The 24,272-nt window shown below is 44.9% G+C and overlaps 1 protein-coding gene across 2 annotated transcripts in view; it reads left to right on the top strand.

Annotated features, from left to right (window-relative positions):
• MFAP3L (microfibril associated protein 3 like) overlaps positions 1-19,147 on the top strand; it is a 116,557-nt gene extending 97,410 nt beyond the window's left edge. Inside the window, exon 6 of one of the 2 annotated variants that reach the window (XR_006338564.1) lies at positions 18,991-19,147. The gene's annotated coding sequence lies outside the window, so the exon portion shown is untranslated. Of the gene's footprint in view, positions 1-10,425; positions 11,376-18,990 lie in introns of those variants that run through there. The other variant, XR_006338562.1, reaches the window with a different exon arrangement.
• Positions 19,148-24,272: the final 5,125 nt, after the last annotated feature.

Genomic DNA, 24,272 nt, shown 5'->3' with positions numbered 1-24,272 from the left:
GGTCAGCTGATGGGATTAAGGAAGGAGAGAATGTGGTTCCCACCCTATAAGTGATATGTTTTAGCACCATTGCCCCTGTAGTTTTTATCAGAATGTCATTATTTAAAAATTTCTGAGCACTATCCCCAATACACATGATCTATTATAATGAATATAGATTTATAAATTATGTGTGCATGCTACCGTATTAAAAGTCATGCACTTAATAAAGCATCCATGATAAATATCTGTGAAGAGTGAATAATTAAGATCCCCCTGGACTATCTCACATACCCCTTGGAGTGTAGACAGTCTACCTTGGAGACATTGTTCAGCTCTAGAGTCAAACTTTACTAAAAATGGCTGGACAGTAAATATTTGTAGTTTTGAAAACTCTGTTGCATGGTTTTTTTTGTTTTGTTTTTGCTTTTAAAAAATGTAAACAGCCCTTTAAAAATGTAAAGCAACTTTTAGCTCCAGAGCCATATAAGAACAGAGTTGGACTCTAGTTTACCTATCCTGTTTCAGACATAGATATTTGGGAATGGATGATTCCAGACAATGAACCAGTCAATAAAGAAATACTGTAGCAAGTGCCCTGAATGAAGGGACCTGTGGAATGCCATGGGAGAGAGAAGAGGCCAGCTGTAGCTGAGATGGTCAGAGAACATGCCACTTCAGTTAGGGCCCAGAGGGTAGAAGGACAGAAGGAAATCTTCCTGATGAAGGGAGGAACTTGTAGGTCCAAGGTGCTGGGGTGCAAAGGGCTCGTGTTCAGGACCGAGAGACAGTCAGTCGGAAAGGGCGGGTGTGCAGCGTGAGTCCAGGTCAGGGAGGAGGCGGCCTGGAGGTCTCCAAGGATGGTCTCCACAGGGCGAAGCACTTGAGGCAGAGGGGGAGTTAGAGATAAAGTGAGTGGTGTAGTCTCTGGAATGTAGACAAAGTGAAATAATAACCAGATCAAGGGTTGGCTCCTGGGGCAAGACTTTCCTTGAGCTGTGTAAGGCAATCATTAAACTCCAGCTCTTTATTGCTATTCAACTCTGAAATAAGCCACCACTGAGGTTATGCTGTTCTGACTCTTATTACCCAGAATAACCGGGTTTGGAGCAAAATCCTAGAGTTCCACATACTTTGGTTGTTGTTCTTTAGCTTTTTCAAAGTAAAATTGTGTTAAGATGCCTTGGAAGACTACCTAAGAAGTAGACAGCAGTCCTGCTTCCCCCAGAGATGGAAAGTGGGTGAGACATACTCCAGCTGTCTTACTGGACCCCGGCATTGTGAACCGTGGGATTCTAGTACCTACTCAAAAGGCAAATAAGTAAAAATAAATTCAGATTTTAAAATTTTAAGCTGCATTAATGTTGTGCAGTCCCAGAAAAGTGAAGTAGTCCTCTAGAAATTCATTTGACTGAGAGTAACGGCCAACTTTACCATAGTATATTCAAAACAGGACTGAGGTGACAACTCTGCAAAGTGTTTGTATACGTGTAACAGCAGTACGATGCCTGGAAATGTACACATTCATATAAAAAAATTAGTCTGAAAGAGAAGGGAAGTAGGTACAGGTTGTGTCAAAGCCAGCTTGTACTTTGGAAAATAATTTGGCAGTTCTTCAAAAAGTTAAGAGTTTCCCTGTGACTCAGCAGTTGTACTCCTGGGCATCAACTCGAGAGCAATGAAACGTGCGTCCACCTAGAATGTCAATAGTAACGTTGCTCATGGCATAGAGTTGGAGCAGCCGGTTGCCCCTCAGTCGGATGTCCACACACAGGTGGGTCACCTGTGCACTACTCCTCCAGTGGAATATTAGGCAGTAGGATGAAGTGCCAAGAAACGCTACAAGGGTAAGCCTGGAAAATATGCTGTGAAGTGAAAAAAGCTAGCAATAGCAGACCATGTGTCATACGGTGCCATTTGTATGAAATGTCCAAAAGAGGTGAATTCATAGAAGCAGATAGTGGATGAGTGATGGCCGATGGGGAGAAAGTAGGATGGGGAGTGGACGCAATGGGTATTGAACTTCTTTTAAGGGAGATAAAAGTGCTCTAAAATTCAATTTTGGTGATGATTAAATAACCCTGTAAATATGCTAAAAGACAGAATTTTACACTTTAGGTAGCTAAATTGTATGCTATGTGAATTTCTATCTAAATAAAGCTGTTTTTCCAGAAAGTCAACTTATAAAAAGTTACTCAGATACATATTATATAACTAAAGGGGCAGCTAACTGCCAATTAGAACTGACAGTGTCAACACAGGAACAGTTGGACTTATAAAAACAGGCCAACAGGACACCTTTTGTTACAGCGGTTGACTCTGGTATCTTGCCGGTTATGCAGAAAGCCTGAGCCCTGTGGAGTGAGCAGTCCCGGGCCACGGCAAGTCACCCACAGCCCTGCTCTCTCTGACCGCCCTTGATGGCGCCAGGCTGAAGGGTGAAAACACCACACAACTGTAAACAGTTCTGGAATCAGTGAGAACGGCCTTCAGAAAGCATTTGACACAGACTCAACCTGTGAGCAGGGACTGCCGTCCCCTCCTGCCCACGAGAGGAAGATAGCGTCAGGAGACTGCGGAAACCCGCGGACTGTCAGTCTTGGGGAGCGCAAGATTGGCTGGCCTGTGTGCGTTCGGCTGATTTCTGCCAATTGCCCGCCATTGCTCACAGATCTTTTGCTGCCAGAGGCGAACAGTAGATTCCTTTGGTTGTTAGAGTTCTGCTGTTTTACTCTGTCTAGTCCTGTTTTCCCGGTTTTACGTACTCCAAAATTGACGTTAGAGAGACCCATGTGCTAACTGATAGAAGCATATACTGACCACAGTGACCTTTATTCTTGCCATAAAAAATAACTCGAAAGGAGTGATCACATACGGTCAGATTTAAATTCCCTCTCAAAGTGAATGAAGTCAAAAAGAGAAAAATACTGAATAATATTGCTTATATGTGGATCTAGAAAAATGTTTTAAATGAATTTATATGCAAAGCAGAAATAGTCAACAGATTTCGAGAACAAACTTACGGTTAGCAAAGGGAGAAAGGCAGAGTGGGACAGATGGAGATTGGGACTAACATATATACACTGTTGTGGATGAAACAGGTAACTGACGGGAACCTGCCGCATAGCACAGGGAACTCTGGTCAGCGCTCTGTGATGACCTAGTGGGAAGAAAATCTTTAAAAAGGGGGGGACATATGTATACATACAGATGAGATGATTCACTTTGCCGTACAGAGGAAACCAACACAACATTGTAAGGCAACCATGCTCCAGTGAAGATTAATAAAAAATAAAATATTTTAAAATAAAAACAAATTGCATCTGAGAAAATTCAGTGGCTGTCAGGGAGGCGTCTCTTCTCTCTGCTCCTCTAACTGGTGTGCCCCCTCTTCTTTAGACTGATTCCACTGTCACACTGTCTGTGCACGACATCTCCACTCACACACACATCTGTTTCTGAGCTCCTTATCCTGCTTTTTCCATCTCTTTGCTTCTTCCTCTGGTAAATTCACACTTCTAAAGTTATTGTAGCTTTACTATTTGATAGGAGAACTTCTCCCCCACCACCCTGATTCTTTCTTATTTAGCAGACACTTGTGAGGTTTTCAAAAAAAAAAAAAAGTTTTGCTAGGATTTTAATTGCATTCATTTTTTGGAGTATTTTGAACTTTCAGGGCAGAAATCTATGAAGTCTTTTATCTACTTTTATGTCCTTTAGCCACACTTGCCATTTTTCTTCAGAAAGACCCCACACAAGTTCTTGTTACGTTTATCACCTATTAAATTAGTCAGGGTCCAATCAGAGAAGCAGAGCCAGTAGGAGGTGCGTGTTAAAAAATCTGTTGTAAAAATTGGTTAATGGGATTTGGGAAGCCAGTCCAAATCTATAAGGCCATTAGGGAGGGCAGGCAGAAGACCTCGGGCATGAGATGGCCATCCACCGCCGGAACACAGGTGGGACTTGTCCTCCTCCTCCTGGGAAGCCTCTGTGCCACTTTCAAGGCCTTACACAGATTAAATGAGGCCCGCCCAGACTACCTAAAAAAATCTCCCTTACTTAAAAGTCAACTGAATACAGATTTTAGTCATGTTTACAAAATACCTTCCAAGTAACACCTAAATTATAAATAGTATTTGCTTCAATATTGGGGACATTAATTTAGCCAAGCTGACACATAAAAGAACACCGTAACACTTATATTAGTGATTTCCTGTTCCAGGGTTCTCATCCTATTTTCTGTTAATTGATTTTCAACAGCAAACCAAGTGATTTTAAAAATACTTTTCTTGTATCTTGTACCTCTGTGTTTTTATTACATTTAACAGAACAACATTTTCATTTTCTACAATCTTTTGCTTATTTCAATTGTCAGAACTTCCAGAAAAATCCTAAAGGATGATAAGACTTCTGCTTCTATGGACCTTGAGGGCAGGAAGCAAAGTGAAAAAGTCAGAGAGACAAACACTGTATGAACTCACTTATACATGGAATCTAAAAAACAAATGACAACACACCCAAACTCACAGAAAAGGGGATGGATTTGTGGTTCCCAGAGGTGGGGGCTGTTCAGGGGCTTCCCAGGTGGCGCTAATGGTAAAGAACCCGCTTGCCAATGCAGGAGACATAAGAGTTGTATATTCAATCCCTGTGTCAGGAAGATCCCCTGGAGGAGAGGGTGGCAATCCACTCCAGTATTCTTGCCTGCAGAATCCCCATGGATAGAGAAGCATGGTGGGCTGCAGTCTGTGGAGTCACAGAGAGTAAGACACGACTGTAGCAACTAAGCACGCATGCATGAGCTATAAGGACTTTCATTCAAAAAAAGTTCTGACCACAGAATAAGACACACACACACACACACACACATACACACGACCTCTGCTTCTAGGAGTTTTAGCTATGTCATCAGACTGATCCTCTTTCTGGAGATTCCCACCCTCAGCCCACAACTCTGTGCAAAATGTAAAAACATTTTCCTAAAACCTTCAAATTGCTCTGAAGACAGCGTGGTATTAGAGAAGAATCAGAGCCTGAGCCAGCCGTTTGGTCTGCGTTTGCTCTGGGAGCAACTGGGGGTCAGGGAGAGACAGACAGAGCTGTGTTCTCAGGCCCCTAGGGCAGACGAAGTGATCCACACCCTGCCCAAGGTGGGTGCCTTACAAACCAGCCTCCCCTGGGCCTAGCTCTCCCAGACACTGGCCTGTTAAAGAGAAGCCAGGAGCATCCTGTCCTGGCATGGCCTGGGACCCAGACACTGGCAGTCTCTGGGGCCAGCAAGATTCGAAGCCCTGACCGACGAGGGTTGAGGTGACTCAGCCTGCTGGTGCCCTGAGTGCTCAGTAAAAGCAACTCCTCAGACATTCTCTTTGAGGGAACATCACATCATTTCTACAAATACTTCTTTTTTTTTTTTTGACCATACTGCATGGCATGTGGGAATCTTAGTTTCCTGACCAGGGATGGAACCCATGCCTTCCACACTGGAAGGCAGAGTCTTAACCATATGATTGCCGGGCAAGTCCCCAAATAGTTTTTCAAATAGCATAGTCAGCATACAATCAAGAAAAGATCCTCAAGCGATCAGACTCCATGAACAAGAACCAACAGAAATAACCAACAACAGAAACAAACTAACAGACTCCAGACATTGGAATTATCAGGCAGAGGGTGACAGAAAACCTCCTTGTTTTGTTTCAGCTTTGGACAAAAATTCCTTTGATGTCTCACTATTTTTTATGACATCTGCTCCATTTACAAAGATAAGGCACTCTTCACTCTCAATTTACTAAGATTTTTTTTAAGTTAGTAATGAATATAAAATCATATCAAATCTCTTTTCAGTGTATATTGTGACTTTCATCATGAACTTTGTGATTTCCTAACATTAAACCATTACTGCATCTCTGAAATGAATCCTAATTGGTGTTAGTGTGTTCTTAAAAGTGTACTTCTCACTTTGTTAGTATTCTTATACTTGTACGTAAGATTGGTGTGTGCTTTTACTGTTTCTCGAGCCATCTGTCAGATTTTGGTATTGCGATCAGAAAGAGAATCGGAAAATTGCAAAAAAAAAAAAAAAAACCCACAAAATCTAAGAATTTGTGTTTTCGTTGTTGTTCAGTTGTCAGCTGTGTCCAACTCTTGGTGACTCCGTGGACTGAAGCACGCCAGGCCTCCCTGTCCATCACCAACTCTCAGAGTTTGCTCAATCTCAGGTCCATTCAGTCAGTGATGCCATCCAACCATCTCATCTTTTGTTTTCCGCTTCTCCTCCTGCCTTCTATCTTTCCCAGCATCAGGGTCTTTGTGTTTTAGAAGGTCAGAATTATTAAGGACTCTCTGTTCCATGGGTCTATTTTAAATTTTACTCTTTTTGGTTTGTCACTGTAAGTGATTTGAGCACTTTTGCGATAGCATTTATTTATTTTTGTGAGCTGACTTCATCCTTAATCTAACAACTTTTGTTAGTTTGGTCATCACAGTCACAGATTTTTAAGAGTTTTTCACATGTTAATGAAATTAACTCCTTCTCACTACAAGTGTTACAAATATTTCCCCCAGTTTTAAATTTTAGTTTGATTTACTATTTTTCTTATACAGAAATGTATAATTTTAAATCAATTTTATCAATATATCAATTTATTTGCTTAGGAAGGCCTTCTTTATTCTCATTATTTTTAAAATTCCCATATTTTTCTTCTTTTATCATTTCATTTTTTGATGTTTGAATTTATGGTCTGTGTGGAATTTATTGTGAAGTAAAGGATGAGAAAGGAATCCAATTATTCCCTCAAGATGGCTATAACAAACTGTAACTATAATTTAATGACTCTTTTAACCACAACTGATTTCAAATAACTGCTTTTTATCCCCGTTTTTATTTTGATCTGTGTCTTGACTTTCTGGTCTGTTCTACTGATCTGTCTTGTCATTGCCAATACCAAATATTTTTACATTCTCTAAATTTATAATACATTTTAATATCTACATTTTCTAGAGCTTTATGATCCTATTATGTTTATTTCTACTTCATTTAATCATGGTTTGACATTATTTTTCTAATTTTGTGATTATCTTTGGGACTTAATATAAAGTTAATATTTATAAAATTACATAACTAATTGGAAAAACCGCTAGTGAAAATGATGAAAACTTACACAGTTTGAGGTAAAAAATAAGAGCTAAATTGATCATAGTGTCTATTTACTTATTTGTGTGTTTGGCTTTCTGACTGCTCATTCAAATTCTGAAAGAGGTGTGTAAAAATCTCTAAATACGATAGTAGATATGTCACATTTAGCAATCCACCAGCTTTTTAATTCAATGTAATGGTCACTTGGTACAAATGTGTTTATGCTACTTCGTGGGTTGCAAACTCTTTTATCAATAACCAACCTCTAATCCAATTAATTTTTTCTTGATGTCCACTTCAATATTGATAAAATCACTTCTGCTTTCTTTCTTTTCACATCAGTTTGATATATTTTAATCTATTCAGTTCAGTTGAGTCACTCAGTTGTGTCCGACTCTTTGCGACCCCATGGACCGCAGCATGCCAGGCTTCCCTGTCCATCACCAGCTCCCGGAGCTTACTCAAACTCATGTCCATCGAGTCAGCGATGCCATCCAATCATCTCATCCTCTGTCATCCCCTTCTTCTCCTGCCTTCAATCTTTCCCAGCATTAGGTCTTTTCCAATGAGTCAGTTCTTAGCATCCAGGGGGCCAAAGTATTGGCGTTTCAGCTTCAACATCAGTCCTTCCAATGAATATTCAGGACTGATTTCCTTTAGGATGGATTGGTTGGATCTCCTTGCAGTCCAAGGGACTCTCAAGAGTCTTCTCTAATACCACAGTTCAAAAGGATCAGTTCTTCGGCACTCAGCTTTCTTTATGGTCTAACTCTCACATCCATACACAACTACTGGAAAAACCAAAGCTTTGACTAGACGGACTTTTGTTGGCCAAGTAATATCTCTGCTTTTTAATATGTTGTCTAAGTTGGTCATAGCTTTTCTTCCAAGGAGCAAGAGTCTTTTAATTTCATGGCTGCAGTCACCATCTGCACTGACTTTGGAGCCCCCCAAAATAAAGTCTGTCACTGTTTCCATTGTTTCCTCATCTATCTGCCATGAAGTGATGGGCCCAGATGCCATGATCTTAGTTTTCTGAATGTTGAGTTTTAAGCCAATTTTTCACTCTCCTCCTTTACTTTCATCAAGAGGCTCTTTAGTTCCTCTTCACTCTCTGCCATAAGGGTGGTGTCATCTGTGTATCTGAAGTTATTGCTATTTCTTCCAGCAATCTTGATTCCAGCTTGTGCTTCATTCAGCCTGGCATTTCGTATGCTGTACTCTGCATATAAGTTAAATAAGCAGGGTGACAATATACAGCCTTGACGTACTCCTTTCCCAATTTGGAACCAGTCTGTTGTTCCATGTCCAGTTCTTACCTGCATACAGGTTTCTCAAGAGGCAGGTCAGGTGGTCTGGTATTCCCATCTCTTGAAAAATTTTCCACAGTTTGTTGTGATCCACACAGTCAAAGACTTTGGCATGGTCAATAAAGCAGATGTTTTTCTGGAACTCTCTTGCTTTTTTGATGGTCCAGCAGATGTTGGCAATTTGATCACTCGTTCCTCTGCCTTTCCTAAATCCAACTTGAACATCTGGAAATTCTTGGTTCATGTACATAAAGCCTGGCTTGGAGAATTTTGAGCATTATTTTGCTAGTGTGTAAGATGAGTGCAATTGTGCAGTAGTTTGAACATTCTTTGGCACTGCCTTTCTTTGGGATTGGAAGGAAAACTGACTTTTTCCAGTCCTGCAGCCACTGCTAAGTTTTCCAAATCTGCTGGCATATTGAGTGCAGCACTTTAACAGCATCATCTTTTTTAGGATCTGAAATAGCTCAACTGGGATTCCATCACCTCCACTAGCTTTGTTTGTAGTGATGTTCCCTAAGACCCACTTGACTTCACATACCAGGATGTCAAGAGTGAACATCAACATTTCAGGAATCAGTGAACTAAAATGGACTGGAACGGGTGAATTTAACTCAGATGACCATTATATCTACTCCTGTGGGCAAGAATCGCTTAGAAGAAATGAAGTAGCCCTCATAGTCAACAAGAGTCTGAAATGCAGTACTTGGGTGAAATCTCAAAAATGACAGAATGATCTTTGTTCATTTCCAAGGCAAACCATTCAACATCACAGTAATCTAAGTCTATGCCCCAACCAGTAATGCTGAAGAAGCTGAAGTTGGATGGTCCTATGAAGACCTACAAGGCTTTCTAGAACTATCACCCCCAAAAGATGTCCTTTTCATCACAGGGGACTGGAATACAAAAGTAGGAAGTCAAGAGATACCTGGAGTAACAGGAAAATTTGCCCTTAGAGTACGGAATGAAGCAGGGCAAAGGCTAATAGAGTTTTGCCAAGAGAACGCACTGGTCGTAGCAAACACCCTCTTCCAACAACACAAGAGGACTCTACACATGAACATCACCAGATGCTCAATACTGAAATCAGATTGATTATATTCTTTGCAGCCAAAGATGGAGACGCTCTATACAGTCAGCAAAAATAAGACCAGGAGCTGACTGTGGCTCGGATCATGAACTCCTTATTGCCAAATTCAGACTTAAATAGAAGAAAGTAGGGAAAAACAATAGATCATTCAGGTATCACCTAAATTTTAATCTATTCCTGAATGTTAAAATGTCTCTCTGAATTGATTAAGGCATATCCTGTAAATGATATAGCTGGATTTCATTATGCTTAATGTAGGTGTTTAAGTGATCCATATTTTATTTTCAAAGCCTGTTATGCAGGTTAATCTTCCCCGTGCAGGGCTCCAGGGCTGGGATGCCCAACGTGGGGCTCCAAGCCCTCTCTTTACAGAGGAATCCAAGTTGTGATGTCCCCTCCTGCAGGTACGGAGTCAGGGCATGGCTCTCTGCCTCTCCTACTCTTCTCGGTGTGGTTTTTCTTTACACCCCTGGTTGTAGAAGAGCCGTTCTGTTGTCTTCAAGTTGTTCTCATAGAGGGTTGTTCAATGCGCAACCGTGGTTTTGTTGGAGGAGGAGAGATTGTAGGAGGTGAGACTAGAGTCTTTCTAATCTGCTACCTTGTGTCCTGTTAACTACAGTCAATCCTGATCACATTCTTGATCCTGTTGTGTTTTCTTCAGTTTAGGTCATGCTCTGATATCCTCATATTTATTTATACTGTGCTGCCTACTTTCCCCTTTTCACCAGCACATAAACTCCAGGAGGGCAGAGACCTTTCCTGGTGCATTCATTGTGTGTCTTTGACTCAACAATGCCTGGCATGTCAGAGGTGTTGAATGAATGGAGAAAAATATGAAACAGCAGAAGCTGCTTTTGGTCTATCCAGGATTTCCATGTGATCAATTCTCCTTTCTCTATTTAATTTTCCAGGCTCCATCTTTCTGGTCTACCTCGAAGCCTTGGTGAGAAGCAAAGTAACCACACACACACGTGTGAGCACACATGCACACACACACATGCTCTCACATACTTGCAAGAGGACAAATTCACGCACCCAGTGTGAAGTTGATGGAATTCTGCCAAGGAGGAAAGCTGAATTGTTTAGCTGATTTACTACAATTCACAAAACTTTCTGGAGTATTTGGTAACTCCAGACCTCCGTTTCACATCATTTAACTGATATGAAATATGATCCAGTTCTTACTTCTGTTTACTGCCTAGTCACTGTCAAAGAGTACTGAATGTTGCTTTTGTTGTTTCTTCAGATATGACTCAACCGATAGCAAGATTATATTGTAAATGGATCTGTTTTTTGTTAGAGATTTAGTTTAATATGACTCAGTTTGACCAACATAACAAGACTTTGGCAACAGAAGTTACCCACAGAAACCTAGGAGTAATATTTAGGCCATTTTCTTCAGCTGTTTATCTGGAGCATGCAGTTAAGACTAGAAACCTGGACTCCCACATTGATGTGCTTGCTTTACCACAACTTGATTTTGTTTCAAGGACCACAGTCGAAATGACAGGTTGCTATGACTCATGTTTTGTGATGAGAATGAGTTGTTCTATTGGCACACAGCAGGTGTGGTGTCAATGCTGAACACGTGCATGGGTGAATATAAACAAACACTGAAAATAATTCAACAAACTATTAGCTATGCTTTACTTTTTTTGCTATTAAACTCTTTCTGGAATGATTAGGGATCTCTCTGAAGAAATCAAAGGAAGAGAGGAAAACTTTTGCTTTTGGATAAATATAAGCAATGTTTATTGGAGGAGGCAATGGCACCCCACTCCAGTACTCTTGCCTGGAAAATCCCATGGACGGAGGAACCTGGTAGGCTACAGTCCATGGGGTCGCTAAGAGTCAGACAGGACTGAGCGACTTCACTTTCAGTTTTCACTTTCATGCATTGAAGAAGGAAATGGCAACCCACTCCAGTGTTCTTGCCTGAAGAATCCCAGGGATGGGGGAGCCTGATGCGCGGCCGTCTATGGGGTCACACAGAGTCGGACACGACTGAAGTGACTTAGCAGCAGCAGCAGCAGCAAGCAATATTTATAAATATAAAGTTTATAAATAAACAAAGTTTATATAAATAAACTTTATATAAAGTTTATAAATATAAACTTTATGCTGAGTTTCTGTAAAATTCTCATCATTTGTTAAAAGTCTGCTCAACAAAGCCAATTTGTTGCAGAGACTGCTGGTCAGGGAATGTCAGAGCTGCATCACAATCATTAGTGTTGTTCACCCCGTCCCCCCAGTTCTTGTGCTCTGGGCCTGAGGGAGAATCATATTTGCCGGGGTGCTGGAGATGGTGTCGGGACTTCCTAGGTGGCACTAATGGTAGAGAATCTGCCTGTCAGTGCAGGAGATGCAAGTGACACAGATTCAATCCCTGGGTCGGGCAGATCTCCTGGAGATCTGGAGCGGCAACCCACTCCAGTATTCTTGCCTGGGACATCCACGGACACAGGAGCCTATCAGGCCACAGTCCATGGGCTCACAAAGAGTCAAACATGACTGGGCGCACACACACGCACACACACACACACGGTGATGGTGTTGGCCCCTGTGACCCCTTGTGGACAATGAGTGAGAGCAGAAATGACAATGACACATGCCATGGTCCAGCCAGCCCATTTTATCAGTGAGGCGAGACCCCCAGAGCTTCCCCTCCTTCTGACGTGATTACCAGCAGTGTTTCTAATCACAGGTGCTGAAGGCCTGGGGGGAGGGTGGTGTGTGGGGTCTAGTTCAGAGCCAAGAATCGTGCATTGATCAGGAACTGGGAACTGGAAATAAGTGCTTCTTGTCTGAGACGTTGAGTCTGGGGGCTGTCAGTGCAGCAGAATCTAGCCCATTCTGACTTACATGCAGATTTTAAGTAACCTGCTCCAATGGGCACTGTTGCTTCATCTGTTACTTGATCTGGGCCCAACTCTCTGACCTATTTCTTATGGCCCCTGAACAGCTTTTGGACTCTACTTTTGCCTTTCCATTTGAATCTTACTGCCTTCAAATAAAACACAGCTGATGGACTCAAATAAAATACATATAACTTTTTTAGAATTAAGATTTGAGGACTGGTTTATCTCATCTCTCATTCCTCTCATTTATTCATTCATAAAACAAATGTGGAACATTTCTATGAGCCAGTGTTAACTACCAGGATAAAATGGCAAATAAAAATCATGGGAATTATATTCTATTTGGAAAGACAAAAATTAATCAAACAATTGAGACTTCCCTGGTGGTCCATTGGATAAGAATCTGTCTGCCAATGCAGGGGACGTGAGTTTGACCCCTGATTTGGTAACAAAGATCACACATGCCGTGGGGAGCTAAGCCCATGCCGCAACTACTGAGCCCACTCACAACCAGTACTGAAGACTGCGTGCTCCAGAGCCCATGCTCTGCAACAACGAGAAGCCCGTGTACCACACCTAGAGAAAGCTCACTGTCAGCAACAAGAGCCCATGAGCCACAACGAAGACCCAGTGCAGCCAAAAAAAATATGAATCAAATAATTAAACAAGTAAATAAAATGTTACAACAGTGATAAGTGCTATAAAGAGGAGATACACACACTATCACCTACCTGCCTACCTATTATATCTAACTGTCTACCTTCCTTTATCTATCACCTACCTATAGATACTGATAAAGCAAATGTGGTAAAATGTTCATGATTAGAGAATGCTGGTATCTTGGAATGATGGTACACAGATTTTTGTGTTATTTCTGCAGCTTTTCTCTCAGTATGAAATTCTGCCAAAATGAGAAGGCTTTTGCAAAGTACTGACTAGTGCGGTAGCATGTACCTTTACTGGCCAGAGTCATCTGGGTTGTTGATCTTGGTTTGGCACTTGATTCAAACTCCTGGCACATTACATTGTTTGGAACTGCCATCCACCTTTCTAATCACCATCCCTGCAATCCTGTGGCCCACTCAGGGTAGTGAGAAGGAAGAAAATCCATTTAAAATTGTGCTTTGTATTAAAACAAAATACAAATTAAAAACCACTACCTTTTTGGTTTCTTTCCTGTATTTAAAAAAATCATATATAATAAACACTGAAAATCAAGAGAAGATATAAAAAGTCTAATAAAAAATGAAAATTACTCATAACCACAAATCAGTTGGTGATCACGGCAATTAATATTTTGGCTCATTTCCTAAATTATACGTTTTTTGTTTTCATTTGGCAGTATTCATTGTTTGCTGATATGTTAACAAGTAACCCTGAAACTTGACTGTTTAAAACAAGAAGCACTCCCCGTCTCACATGGTGTCTGGGTCAAGACTCTGGGATGATGGGTCTGGACCACGGTTCTCGGGCTGTAGCCAAGCTGCAGCCTACTGACCTCTTTCCCAGAGCCACTGCTGGAGATGTCAGCCCCTCACCAGGGAGACTGCCCACAGAGGCTCAGAACTGCTCACGCTGCGCTGCAGGAAACTCGGCCTCCCGCAAGGAGTTGATGGCAGGAGAGAGGCTGAGAGACGGAGAGACAGAGGAGGGAGGGAGGCCAAGACAGCTGCAGTCTTTTACGACCCCATCTTGGGAGTGACGCACCATCACTTGTATTCTATTGCCCATAAGGCTCGCTCTAGACAGTGTGGGGACAGCCCCACAAGGCGTGAATGACTCACCCCTTTCCTGGGAGGCAGGAAACATTGGGATCATCTTGGATCCTCTTCACCATACGACACTCTTATCACAAGCATTTAATCACCTTGTAAACTATTTCCTACAGCATTATTTCAATGAATTAATAATATTTATTAACTTCATCAAATTATTGCATAGTAATATTTAATTGCATTCTACTGCTATGGGCCTTCGAACTCAAGTACAAACGGACATTAAAAAGTTATGAGGCTGTTATTTTACATTTTTTAAATTGAAGTACAGCCGATTTACAATGATGTGCTAATTTCTGCTGTACAGCAAAATGATTCAATTATAATATAAATACATGCCTTCTTCTTTAGATTCTTTTCCATTATGGTTTATCCCTAGATACTGAATATACTGCCTTACAGTAGAATCTTGTCATCCGTCCTATAAATAGTTTGCTCTTGCTAAGCCCAAACTCATAATACTTCCCTCCTCCACCCCCTCCCCCTTAGCAACCACAAGTCTTTTCTCTAAGTCTGTCTCTGTTTTGTAGATAAGTTTATTTGTATCATATTTTAGATCCCACATGTAAGAGATATCATATGGTATGAGGGCAAAAGAGGATGAGATGGTTGTATGGCATCAACGATTCAATGGACTTGAACTTGGGCAAACTCTGGGAGGTAGTGGGGGACGGGGAGGCCTGGTGTGCTGCAGTCCATGGGGTTGCAAAGAGTCGGACATGACTTAGTGACTGAACAACAACAACAAAATATGGTATGATATCTCTTTCTGACTTACTTCACTTAGTATGACAATCTCTAGGTTCATCCATGTTCCTGAAAATGACATTATTTCATTCTTTTTTATGGCTGAGTAATAGTCCATTGCATGTATGCACCACAGCTTTATCCGTTCATCTGCTGATGGATACTGAGGTTGTTTCCATGTCCTAGCTGCTGCAGATAGTGCTGGAGTGAACACAGGGCTACATGTATCGTTTTGAACTATAGTTTTCTCTGTATATACGTCCAGACGTGGGGTTGCTGGATCATATGGCAACTCTACTTTTAATTCTCTGAGGCACCTCCATAGTGTTCTCACAGTGGCTGCACCAGCTTTCATTCCCAGTGAAGCTGTTATCTTAAAAAATGACACCAGAACTCTCTATCCATCCAAATAAGTGCTATTCTTTAGAGTGCTCACCTTGGGAACCTATTGGACTTGGACTGCAAGGAGATCAAACCAGTCAATCTTAAAGGAAATCAGTCCTGAATATTCATTGGAAGGACTGATACTGAAGCTGAAGCTCCAATACTTTGGCCACCTGATGCAAAGAACTGACTCATTGGAAAAGACCCCGATGCTGGGAAAGATTGAAGGCAGGAGGAGAAGGGGATGACGGAGGATGAGATGGTTGAATGGCATCACTGACTCGATGGACATGAGTCTGAGCAAACTCTTGCAGTTGATGATGGACAGGGAGTCCTGGCGTGCTGCAGACCATGGAGTAGCAAAGAGTTGGACACGACTGAGCGACTGAACTGAACTGAACTGGGAACCTATGGACTTATTCTGATGATGCTGGTGGGGCTGTGGTCACAAACATGCCTGGCACCCTTCTTTTGAAATTACAGTCAGAGTCTTGCAGCATTATTATTTTCAGTAAGCTCGAAGGTGGTATGAGGTAGTTATGTTAGCAAGTAGAACATTCATTGGATTTATTCTTGTTCTGCTGTTCAGTTTGTGATATCAAACCAGATGTACAGTCAAAAATGTGTTTTTGGCACTCAACTGCAACTTAACAAAATGATATTTCTTTGCAGAAATAAGTTGTCATGAGAATGAAGTATATGTGAATGAGCACTGTTGACTCAGAGATTTTAGTGCTTTGGGCTTTGAATGTACCCCCATCCATACCACCTGCCCAGTGAGTGTCCTGAAACGTTTTCTTAAAATACAGTTCTTGGAATAAGTTCTAGCTTTATAGAAACTTACACCTACCAACATCCAGTCTTATATTTACATTAGCTGTGAAGTTTGCCTATGAGCGCTGTTGAGCCAGAATGGAGTCTTGTTTGACTTTGCTTCTCCTCATACTGGGTACACAGGATGTACCTAAGACACACTTGTTGAATTAATGACACCCTGAAATTCTGGGGGTGTTAAAAAAAAAAAAAGGCACTTCAGCTAGTAGTACTTGCCTGGTGGTCTAAATCTTAAAGCCAATCATGTTGACAACTAGTACCTGAGTGTCCTTTTTTAAACCCTATGCAGTGACATCCTAGAATTTGCTCATTTCTCCTGAGTCTTGCAGTAACATTTGAGCTGACGTAGATGGTAGGCTGAAAGACATGGGCATTTCCCAAACAGACTGAACACACCAAACAAAAAGTAATCACCATCAAAACAAACCAATCACCCTAGTCAGGAACAGAATTTTTAAAAGCTTGTATCCTACTCTAAACTTCTTTGAAGTCGTGATATGTATATTTGTGAGTCTCCCACACTGAAACCATCGCAGTTATTGGTTTTCTCTAAGACATCCGAGAAGTATGTGTGGACCGTGCATGTAATTACAGTCTTTTCAAACAACTGCTCGGGGATGGGCTGGGGCACTGGGGAAATAGGCAAACTATTGCCATTTCCCAGAAAGCCACCATTGTTATCAGCAGGTCTACTGTGAAGGAGAAAAACAACCCAATATGAATGCTGGAGTAAGTGTTACGCTCATCACTCATGTTCTCACATAAAATCCTGTGGTTCCTGCCAAGCCCTCTACACAAACAGGGCGTGGCTTTCTGATGTACTTGGGTTCCTCCTAATTAAGTGATAACTTACACTTCCAGCAAGAACCGGGGCAGCTTCCGATGCTGAAACCCTGAGACCAGATGATTAAAGATAAAAACAGAACAAATTCTAATGAATGGAACAGAACCCCTCTGAGGGGCTCTCTAATGAGAGGAGAAGGCGCTGGGTGCCACAGAAGAGAGTGGGCCCGGGTGGAAGCCTGCGGGCTCCGTCCCCAACATGCAAACCAGTGGGTCTCGTCTGCACCAGCCTTGGTCACTGCCTGGCTTCTCTCTCTCTCTCTTAGAATATAACTTCGCATTTTCAGAAGTTGACAGAATAGAACAAGATAAGAATGCCTAAGTGTCTAACAAAACCTTCCAATATTTTTACACTTTCCCCTATTTTCTTGCTTATTCATTCCCTCCCTCTCTACAAGCACATACCCACACTCACACCTCACACTTTTTTCTGAACTGTTTCAAAGTAAGCTGGAGATGTGCCTTTTACCATAAGATACTGTAGCATATTATTTCTTTCAAATAAGAAAAGAATCTTTTTTCTTTCATGATTGGGACAATTATCAACACCTGGAAAATGAATTGTGATGTGTACATAATCTATGGATCTTACTCAGATTCTGTCACTTAGCTGACTGATGTCCTTTAGAGTAAAAGGGACGAAGTCCAGACCCGGGTCCACACAGGAGGGATGGCGGGTGGTTCCCAAGTCCTAGTCTCCTTTATCTGGAGCAGCTCTGCTCTCCCTCACGACCTTAACAACCCTGAAGAGTACTTTGCGGGTGGCCCTCAGGTGGGGTCTGATCAGGTTTGGTGATGGTTCTCAAGGGAACTTCATAAAAGCTGCAGTGTGCCAAGAGGTACCTGGTGCTGGCTGTCCTAATGCTGGATGTTAACCTGGTCAGCGTTTGAAATCCTCCCTTCTGCTCTGCACCATGAGGCAAAATGTCAGCGTGGAGACCCTGGGCCTCACACCTGGAGGGTGGCTGTGTGCTGGTGCCCTCCGTCTGTCCCGTCCTAGGTCTGCTTCAGACCCGGCACCGTCACAGCCTCAGAACAGGTTCATCCAGCGGGAGATACCAACAAAAGGCCTGCATGGGGAGGAGAAGCTGGGAGGACACACCCGGGGCCCCTCACTGCTGTGCCTGTGGCAGGGGCCGCATCCCTCCATGACCACAGCTCCAGTTCCCCACTCCCTGGCCCTCTCAGCCCTGGGCAGGGGGTGGTCGGGGTGGCTTCTTGCTGTGGCCCATCCCCATCACACCTTCCTGGGGCTCCTTGCTGCCCACGCCCCCAACAGTGGTCCTCTGTTACAGAGACTTCATTGCTCACACCTGACTGAATCCTGTCCTGCACTATGCCTCTCACCGGCCCAGCTCTCACGCTGTGTGCGGTTTCTGGGGAGCAGATGCAGAAGAAGAGACCACTTTTAGAGAAGTGTGACCAGTGGTGTGGCTCTCATCATTAAGGACAGGACTTCCCTGGTGGTCGAGTAGTAAGATTCCCACTCCCAATGCACGTGGCCCAGGTTTGATCCCTGATCAAGAAACGAGATTCCACATGCGGTAACTAAAAGACCCCACATGCTGCAACTTAGCCCCAGCACAGCTGAATAAATAAAATACTTTAAAAATCTTGTGATCAACCATGATGGAAAAGAATATTATAAAAAGAATACTTATATGTCTGTAGCTGAATCATCATGTTGTACAGCAGAAATCGACACAACACTGTAAATAAACTACACTTCAATTAAAAAAAAAAAAAACAAGGAGCAGCTCCTCCACTCAGAGAGATCGGCTGGATGGTGCAAACACCGGAGGTCTGCCGTCACATTCCGCAGTAAGGAGACCCCACGTGCCCCGGAGATAAGGAGCATCTAGGCACGGCCGTCAGAAGTATAGGGGACCGGGGGCAGGCCTCCCTTGAGGCGGGGGGTTTCGGGGGGACAGAGAGGAACTGTCTGACCCCTGCTGAGCGCCTCGCTTTTCTGTGAGGGCTTAGGGAATCGGGGGGTTGGCCTGGGAGGTGCCCAGACCCCTGTGTCTTCTTTCAGGGAACCACAGGACGGGTGATGATGGATGTCCCAGCGTCAGAGCATCAGAATGGGGAGCCACAGCCCCACACGCTGCTCAGAGCCAGGCACCTGTGACAACCCTGCTGACAGCTGGCTCTGCCCCAAGGCCATCACAGAGAAGAGACACTTGGTCTTGTGACGCATGCCCTTTGTAACGTGCAACCTCCCTGCTGGCTACAACAGGCAATTTCTCCCAGGTAGGTGCATGATGAGGATTCGTTGTGTTCAGCGTCACATCCCTGGAGTGGGCAGAGAGGGGGAGGTTTCCGCCCTCCACATGCCAGGAGACTGCTGCAGCGGAAGGGCAGAGGTGAAGCCCCTCTCCTGGCTCCGCAGACACAGGAGGGCGGAGCAGAGCCATGGCTGGCCTCAGAGCCCAGGCCTCCTGGTCTCCTGGGTACTGCGAGGGGCGTGAAACCATAACCATGGATGGAAGGGGGCTCTGGACTGTGCCCAGGAGAGGGGGGCGCTGCTTACCTGTGAGAGCGCCAGCCCTCCGCCCAGAGCCTAGACCCAGGGTACTGGAGATCTGAAATCAGTGCCTTTCCTGACGGCCCGAGCCCTGCATTCCCTGCACTCACACGAACATCACAGTCTGCAGAAGGCCCTCCTCACACGGGACAATGAGGTACTCGCCTCCACCCGACTGCCCCGAACACAAGGCCTTCCCTCCTCGCCCCGTGCCTCCACACTGGCCTGGGGCACTGGTCAGCGTGGCCTCGCTCCAGCCCGGAGCTCCGAGCCCATCAGCGCCTCCCCAGTTCCGTTCAGCAGTGCCTGGGGAACCACTGCATTTCAGGATCCAGCCCTGCAAAGCTTCCGTCCCTTCCTCCCATGTCCCAGTTAAACTGTAAGGAATGGACAGCAGCAGAGGAAGATTTATTTCTCAGAAGTCCAGCACCAAGGCGAGGCGGCTCAGAGCTCTGCCGTGTGGGGCTTTGGGAAATGAGGTTCAGATGATCTTTTACAAACTGCAGTTCACCTTCAAAGAGGCTGATTGCGATTTCCTGTCAGCTTTGTTAATTACCTGCCAGGTGGAATTTCTCCTCTCTGCTGAGGATTGATGCCCCCAGAGTGACCCTGGCCAGGCTGGTGCAGCAGCGTTTACCAGCAAACAAAGTGCCTCATGTCAGGGCAGGCAGCCACCAGCTGGGTCTGAGAGTAAAGTATCTGGGGGGCAACTGGACCACGTTAGGGGTTCTTTGTGGTCTGGGGTTTCCAGATCCACCCCCCAGTATCCCTCTCTCCTGAACACGCTCCATCTACCCGGGTGCGGGCCGTGAGGCACGGACCCCAGCAGAGGATGCAGTCTGCCGCGGGGGGAGGAGATGCAGGGGCGGAACGGGGTCACGGGGAACCCAGGCCGCCCTGGGCTCAGCCCCCCGTCCCGACCACGAGTCCCCGGGACAGTCAGGGTCCCCCCGTGGGGGCGCGTTCCTGGGGCTGAGTTTATCTGGCTCACAGAGACGCCACAGGACGAGGAGGAACAGAGAGGAGGAAAGGGGGGCAGACCGAGAACAGGTGTGTTCTCAGGGGAGGTAGGGACAGTGGGTGAGAAGGGGGACCAGCGTCTGGAGAAGAGCCTCCTGGGCACGAGTGCCTCCTACAAGTATAGGCTTGCCAGAGAGAGGTCTGCTGACACGTCCCATGCTCCCTCATCTCATCTCTCACTCGGAGGAGTTTCCCGGGTTTTCCTCCCGGAGGACAGGACTGTGTCCCTTCACCCCGCCTGCTCCTTGAGGGCCTGTGTGCCATTCCGCATCATGCCCTGCCACCCACCTCTCTCCACAGAGGGCGTGGAGGGCACCGGGCGGACGTGAACAACTGCATGGACACGAGAGGCCTCCGACGGCCCCAGACGCCCGCTCCCTGACCTGCCTGCCGCTAGCCTCCGAGCCACACCTGCGCAAGACACACCTCTGCTCCCCCAGCCAGCCTGGGCGTCCACCTCCACAAAGCCGTCCCACCCGCCTCTGGACGCCTCTGCATCACTACCGCATGAATGCTGTGTTTATCTCTCCATTTTCTACTGAGAAAGTCGACAGTTCCGAGTCTGGGACCACATCTCTGGTAAACATCCTTGGTGGACACACTGCAGGAAGCATGGAGACGTGGGGTGGGGAGTGTCCCTCAGTGAGTGTGCCACAAGTGTGCACAACAATCGGGGCAGGAGATCCCTGCTCAGAAGACAAGAGGGAGGAGGAATGCAGACAGGCAGGGAGACTCAGCTCGAGTCGCCCCTTCCACCCCCGACCTGTGACGGTGCCACGCCTTTCACCTGCCCTGGGAGAGGGTGGAGTGTGCGTGTTTCACAGCCGACAGCTGCCGGCAAACCCGTCCTCGTTTAAACCTGTCTCAGCCGTCAGCCTTGTCTCTGCGCATCTGAGCCACCCTCCTCTTGGGCTTGGGCCCAGCAGGAGTGGCTGGGGGACACTTGTGCAGCTGGGCCCGGGGACCTGCTGGGGGAGGCGCCGAGTGGACATCAGCGTGGGGGGTGTCCTTCACCTCGTCACCTCCCCACGGCCCAGGTCAGAGGCTCCCCAGTCACCGCCTCCCCTCCACCCCCCAGGGGTGCAGAGATCCAGAAGGCTTTCTCTGTAATGTTTTATTTCTGAAAAGACATAAGACAAACAGCAGGGGGTCTTTGGGGGCGGGGGGGGGGTTGTCTTCCCCTTACAGGGAATGGTGTGAAAACAACTGGCTACAGCAGGTCTCTGAAGTGCCAGGCAGGACGCCAGCCTCCAGGGCCTTACCTGAATTCCCACCTCTTGTCTCCCGTGAATCATGCAGGTCACACCAATCACAGGAGTCTGAGCAAACTCCTGGAGATGCTGAAGGACAGGGAAGCCTGGCCTGCTGTAGTTCCTGGGGTTGCAGAGAGTCGGACACGACTGAGTGACTGACCGCCACCACGCCGCTCACAGGAGGCTGTGGGGAGGGCACCGCACACACGACCCCCAAGCGTGGTGCCTGTCATGTAACACGAGCCCCCAAACGAGGGCTGCGAGTTCATCTTGGTGTAGGATTTCAAACAACCTGCTCTTTGCTGCCTAGAGCTCTGCAGGGTTTTCTAGCTTAAATCCTGTTCTGGGACTTGGCTTGAGCCTGTAGTACAGGGAGGGGTGAAGCTCCTATTTACAAGCAGGATGGGAAGGTCGGTTTTGAAAAGCTCAAAGGACAGGAAAAATAAAAACCCCACAAGCTTCAGTTTTTCTTAAAAATAAGTCTCTCTTCCCCAGGGGAGGAGAGACGTCTGACTCTCCTTCCCACCGGTCCGTGTTGTGGGGAGAACACATAAGTGACTAAGCGAGTGAGTGAGCGTGTGTCTGCGTGTCTCCAGACTCCTAATTGACCTGGGGATGCTGCGTCCGTGGTCCACTCTGCCCTTCTGAAAACAAACCCCTCCCAGGTAATGCCCTTGGAACAGGTGCTTATGTTTGCTTTATTTGCTTCTTGGTTGTGCTGGAGGATGGTGACAGTTGGGAACTATAAAAGAAAGAAATCTAAGAATAGAAAGAACTAGATCAACCCTACTGCACTTTTTCTAAACAGATGGACAGTCCTCGAAACCGAGGCTGTGGAGACCTGGTTTATTTATTTCAACTACTGTATGTCTATTTAAAATAGAGACTCATAAAGAAAACCTAATGGATGAATAAAGCAAGATTTATGGCCCCCAAATATGTGAGAATATCCCAGATAATATTAATATTTTGTTCCTGAAAAATATCTTCTATCATGCAGTGTTGCATCATTTGCGTTTATTTGAGAGTTCATATCTTGGGACATTAGTCACTGTCTTTTAGCATAAAAGATAAGAAGAAAATTTTGGGAGATACAGTCTTGACAAAAACAAGGGGAAGAGAGACAGGCTTGCTGTAGAAAACACTGCCTTATAAATAACTGAGCTACAAAATTTCTCAAAACTAGAGAAATACTGTAGACGGAGTTTCATGTTTTATGAAACACCAGTGAGAACATTATTTAATAAAAGTGCTCGAACATATAACAGTATAATGCTTTTTAGGCCTCATTAAAAAATTTTACGTCTCACTTCTTGGGTTATCTAATTTTACCTTTCCTTTTCTGTGATGCTTTCTATCTCCTAAAAGGTAGGACTGGCTTGTCCCCCATTTACAAAGATGACCCCTGGGTTGAAGTTCAAGGACACATGGAGCGTCTGCCCACTGGGCTGCTTGCTGGTGTACAGACGGTCGAGCTGGAGGCTGACTGGCCTGTGACTCTGGGGGAGAAGCCACTGCCCCTCTTCCATAATTTGTTCCACAGGAACAAGATTAGAGCTAATGAACTTATTCATTAAAAAGCACTTGAGTAGTTCCCAAATGAAAAGATGCTAATGCAGCAAATGACTGAAAAAGAGAATTCCTTGATCCTGTACTTGTTTTACTCAAAGAATGATAAAAGAAGCATCTGGCAGCTGGATTCTGTTCTGCAGTATAGCATAGCTCTAGGCTGATTGCTGAGGCCCCCAGCAGATACAGATGGGTGCCCAGGGGCCCAGCAATGATGGTTCATCCTGGTGGAGGTTACTGCTCTCCTGGCCCCCACTCCACTGGCAGAACCTCAGTCCCGGGTGTTTTCAGACAAAGGAAGGTGCTGTGACCTAACAGTTTTCAATTTTCAGTGCTAACTTGTACTCCAGGGCAACTGTCACTGTGGAAAGTCAAGGCAATTCATGAGCACGAAACGTAAGAGAAATAAACAGACAGGGTTTGCTCATCTTTTCCTGTGTGGCCTCTGGAAGCCAAGAGTGAACATCCCATCTTGCCCTGATGCAAGTCAAACATCACGAGAGCAAACTAAAAGCAGATAATTACTGAATGTGCTAACTGTACTTTGCAGGTGTGATGGCTGTCGAAGGAGGTCTTTTTGCACAATTTCATCAGCCGTTGCCTTGGGTTTTGTTCCTTCCTATCTGGCCCCTGCAATGGCCTTGTGCTTGGAATTCTGTCTCAACAGCTCTACCCTCTGTCCTCTGCACTCTGCTGGAGTGATCTTCACAAACACAAGCTGAATCAAGACCCACTTTACTGAAAATTCTGCACTGGCTCCTCATCACCAGACTAATACCCAGCTTTCTTAAGGAGGTGTTCAGTGAGGATGGTCTTTATTTTGCTGGAACTTGGAGCATGTAGTTGGGAGGGTTGTCAGCAGGTTTGGTGGTGGTGTATTTTTTGTTTGCTTGTTCTTATTTCTAGGGGGAGAGACTGCAATTTATCTTTGGGGCATCCCTTTGTTCT

Source organism: Cervus elaphus, chromosome 29, assembly GCF_910594005.1.
Source record: "Cervus elaphus chromosome 29, mCerEla1.1, whole genome shotgun sequence".
NCBI lineage: Eukaryota > Metazoa > Chordata > Mammalia > Artiodactyla > Cervidae > Cervus > Cervus elaphus.
This window is presented reverse-complemented; position numbering and strand designations above follow the sequence as displayed.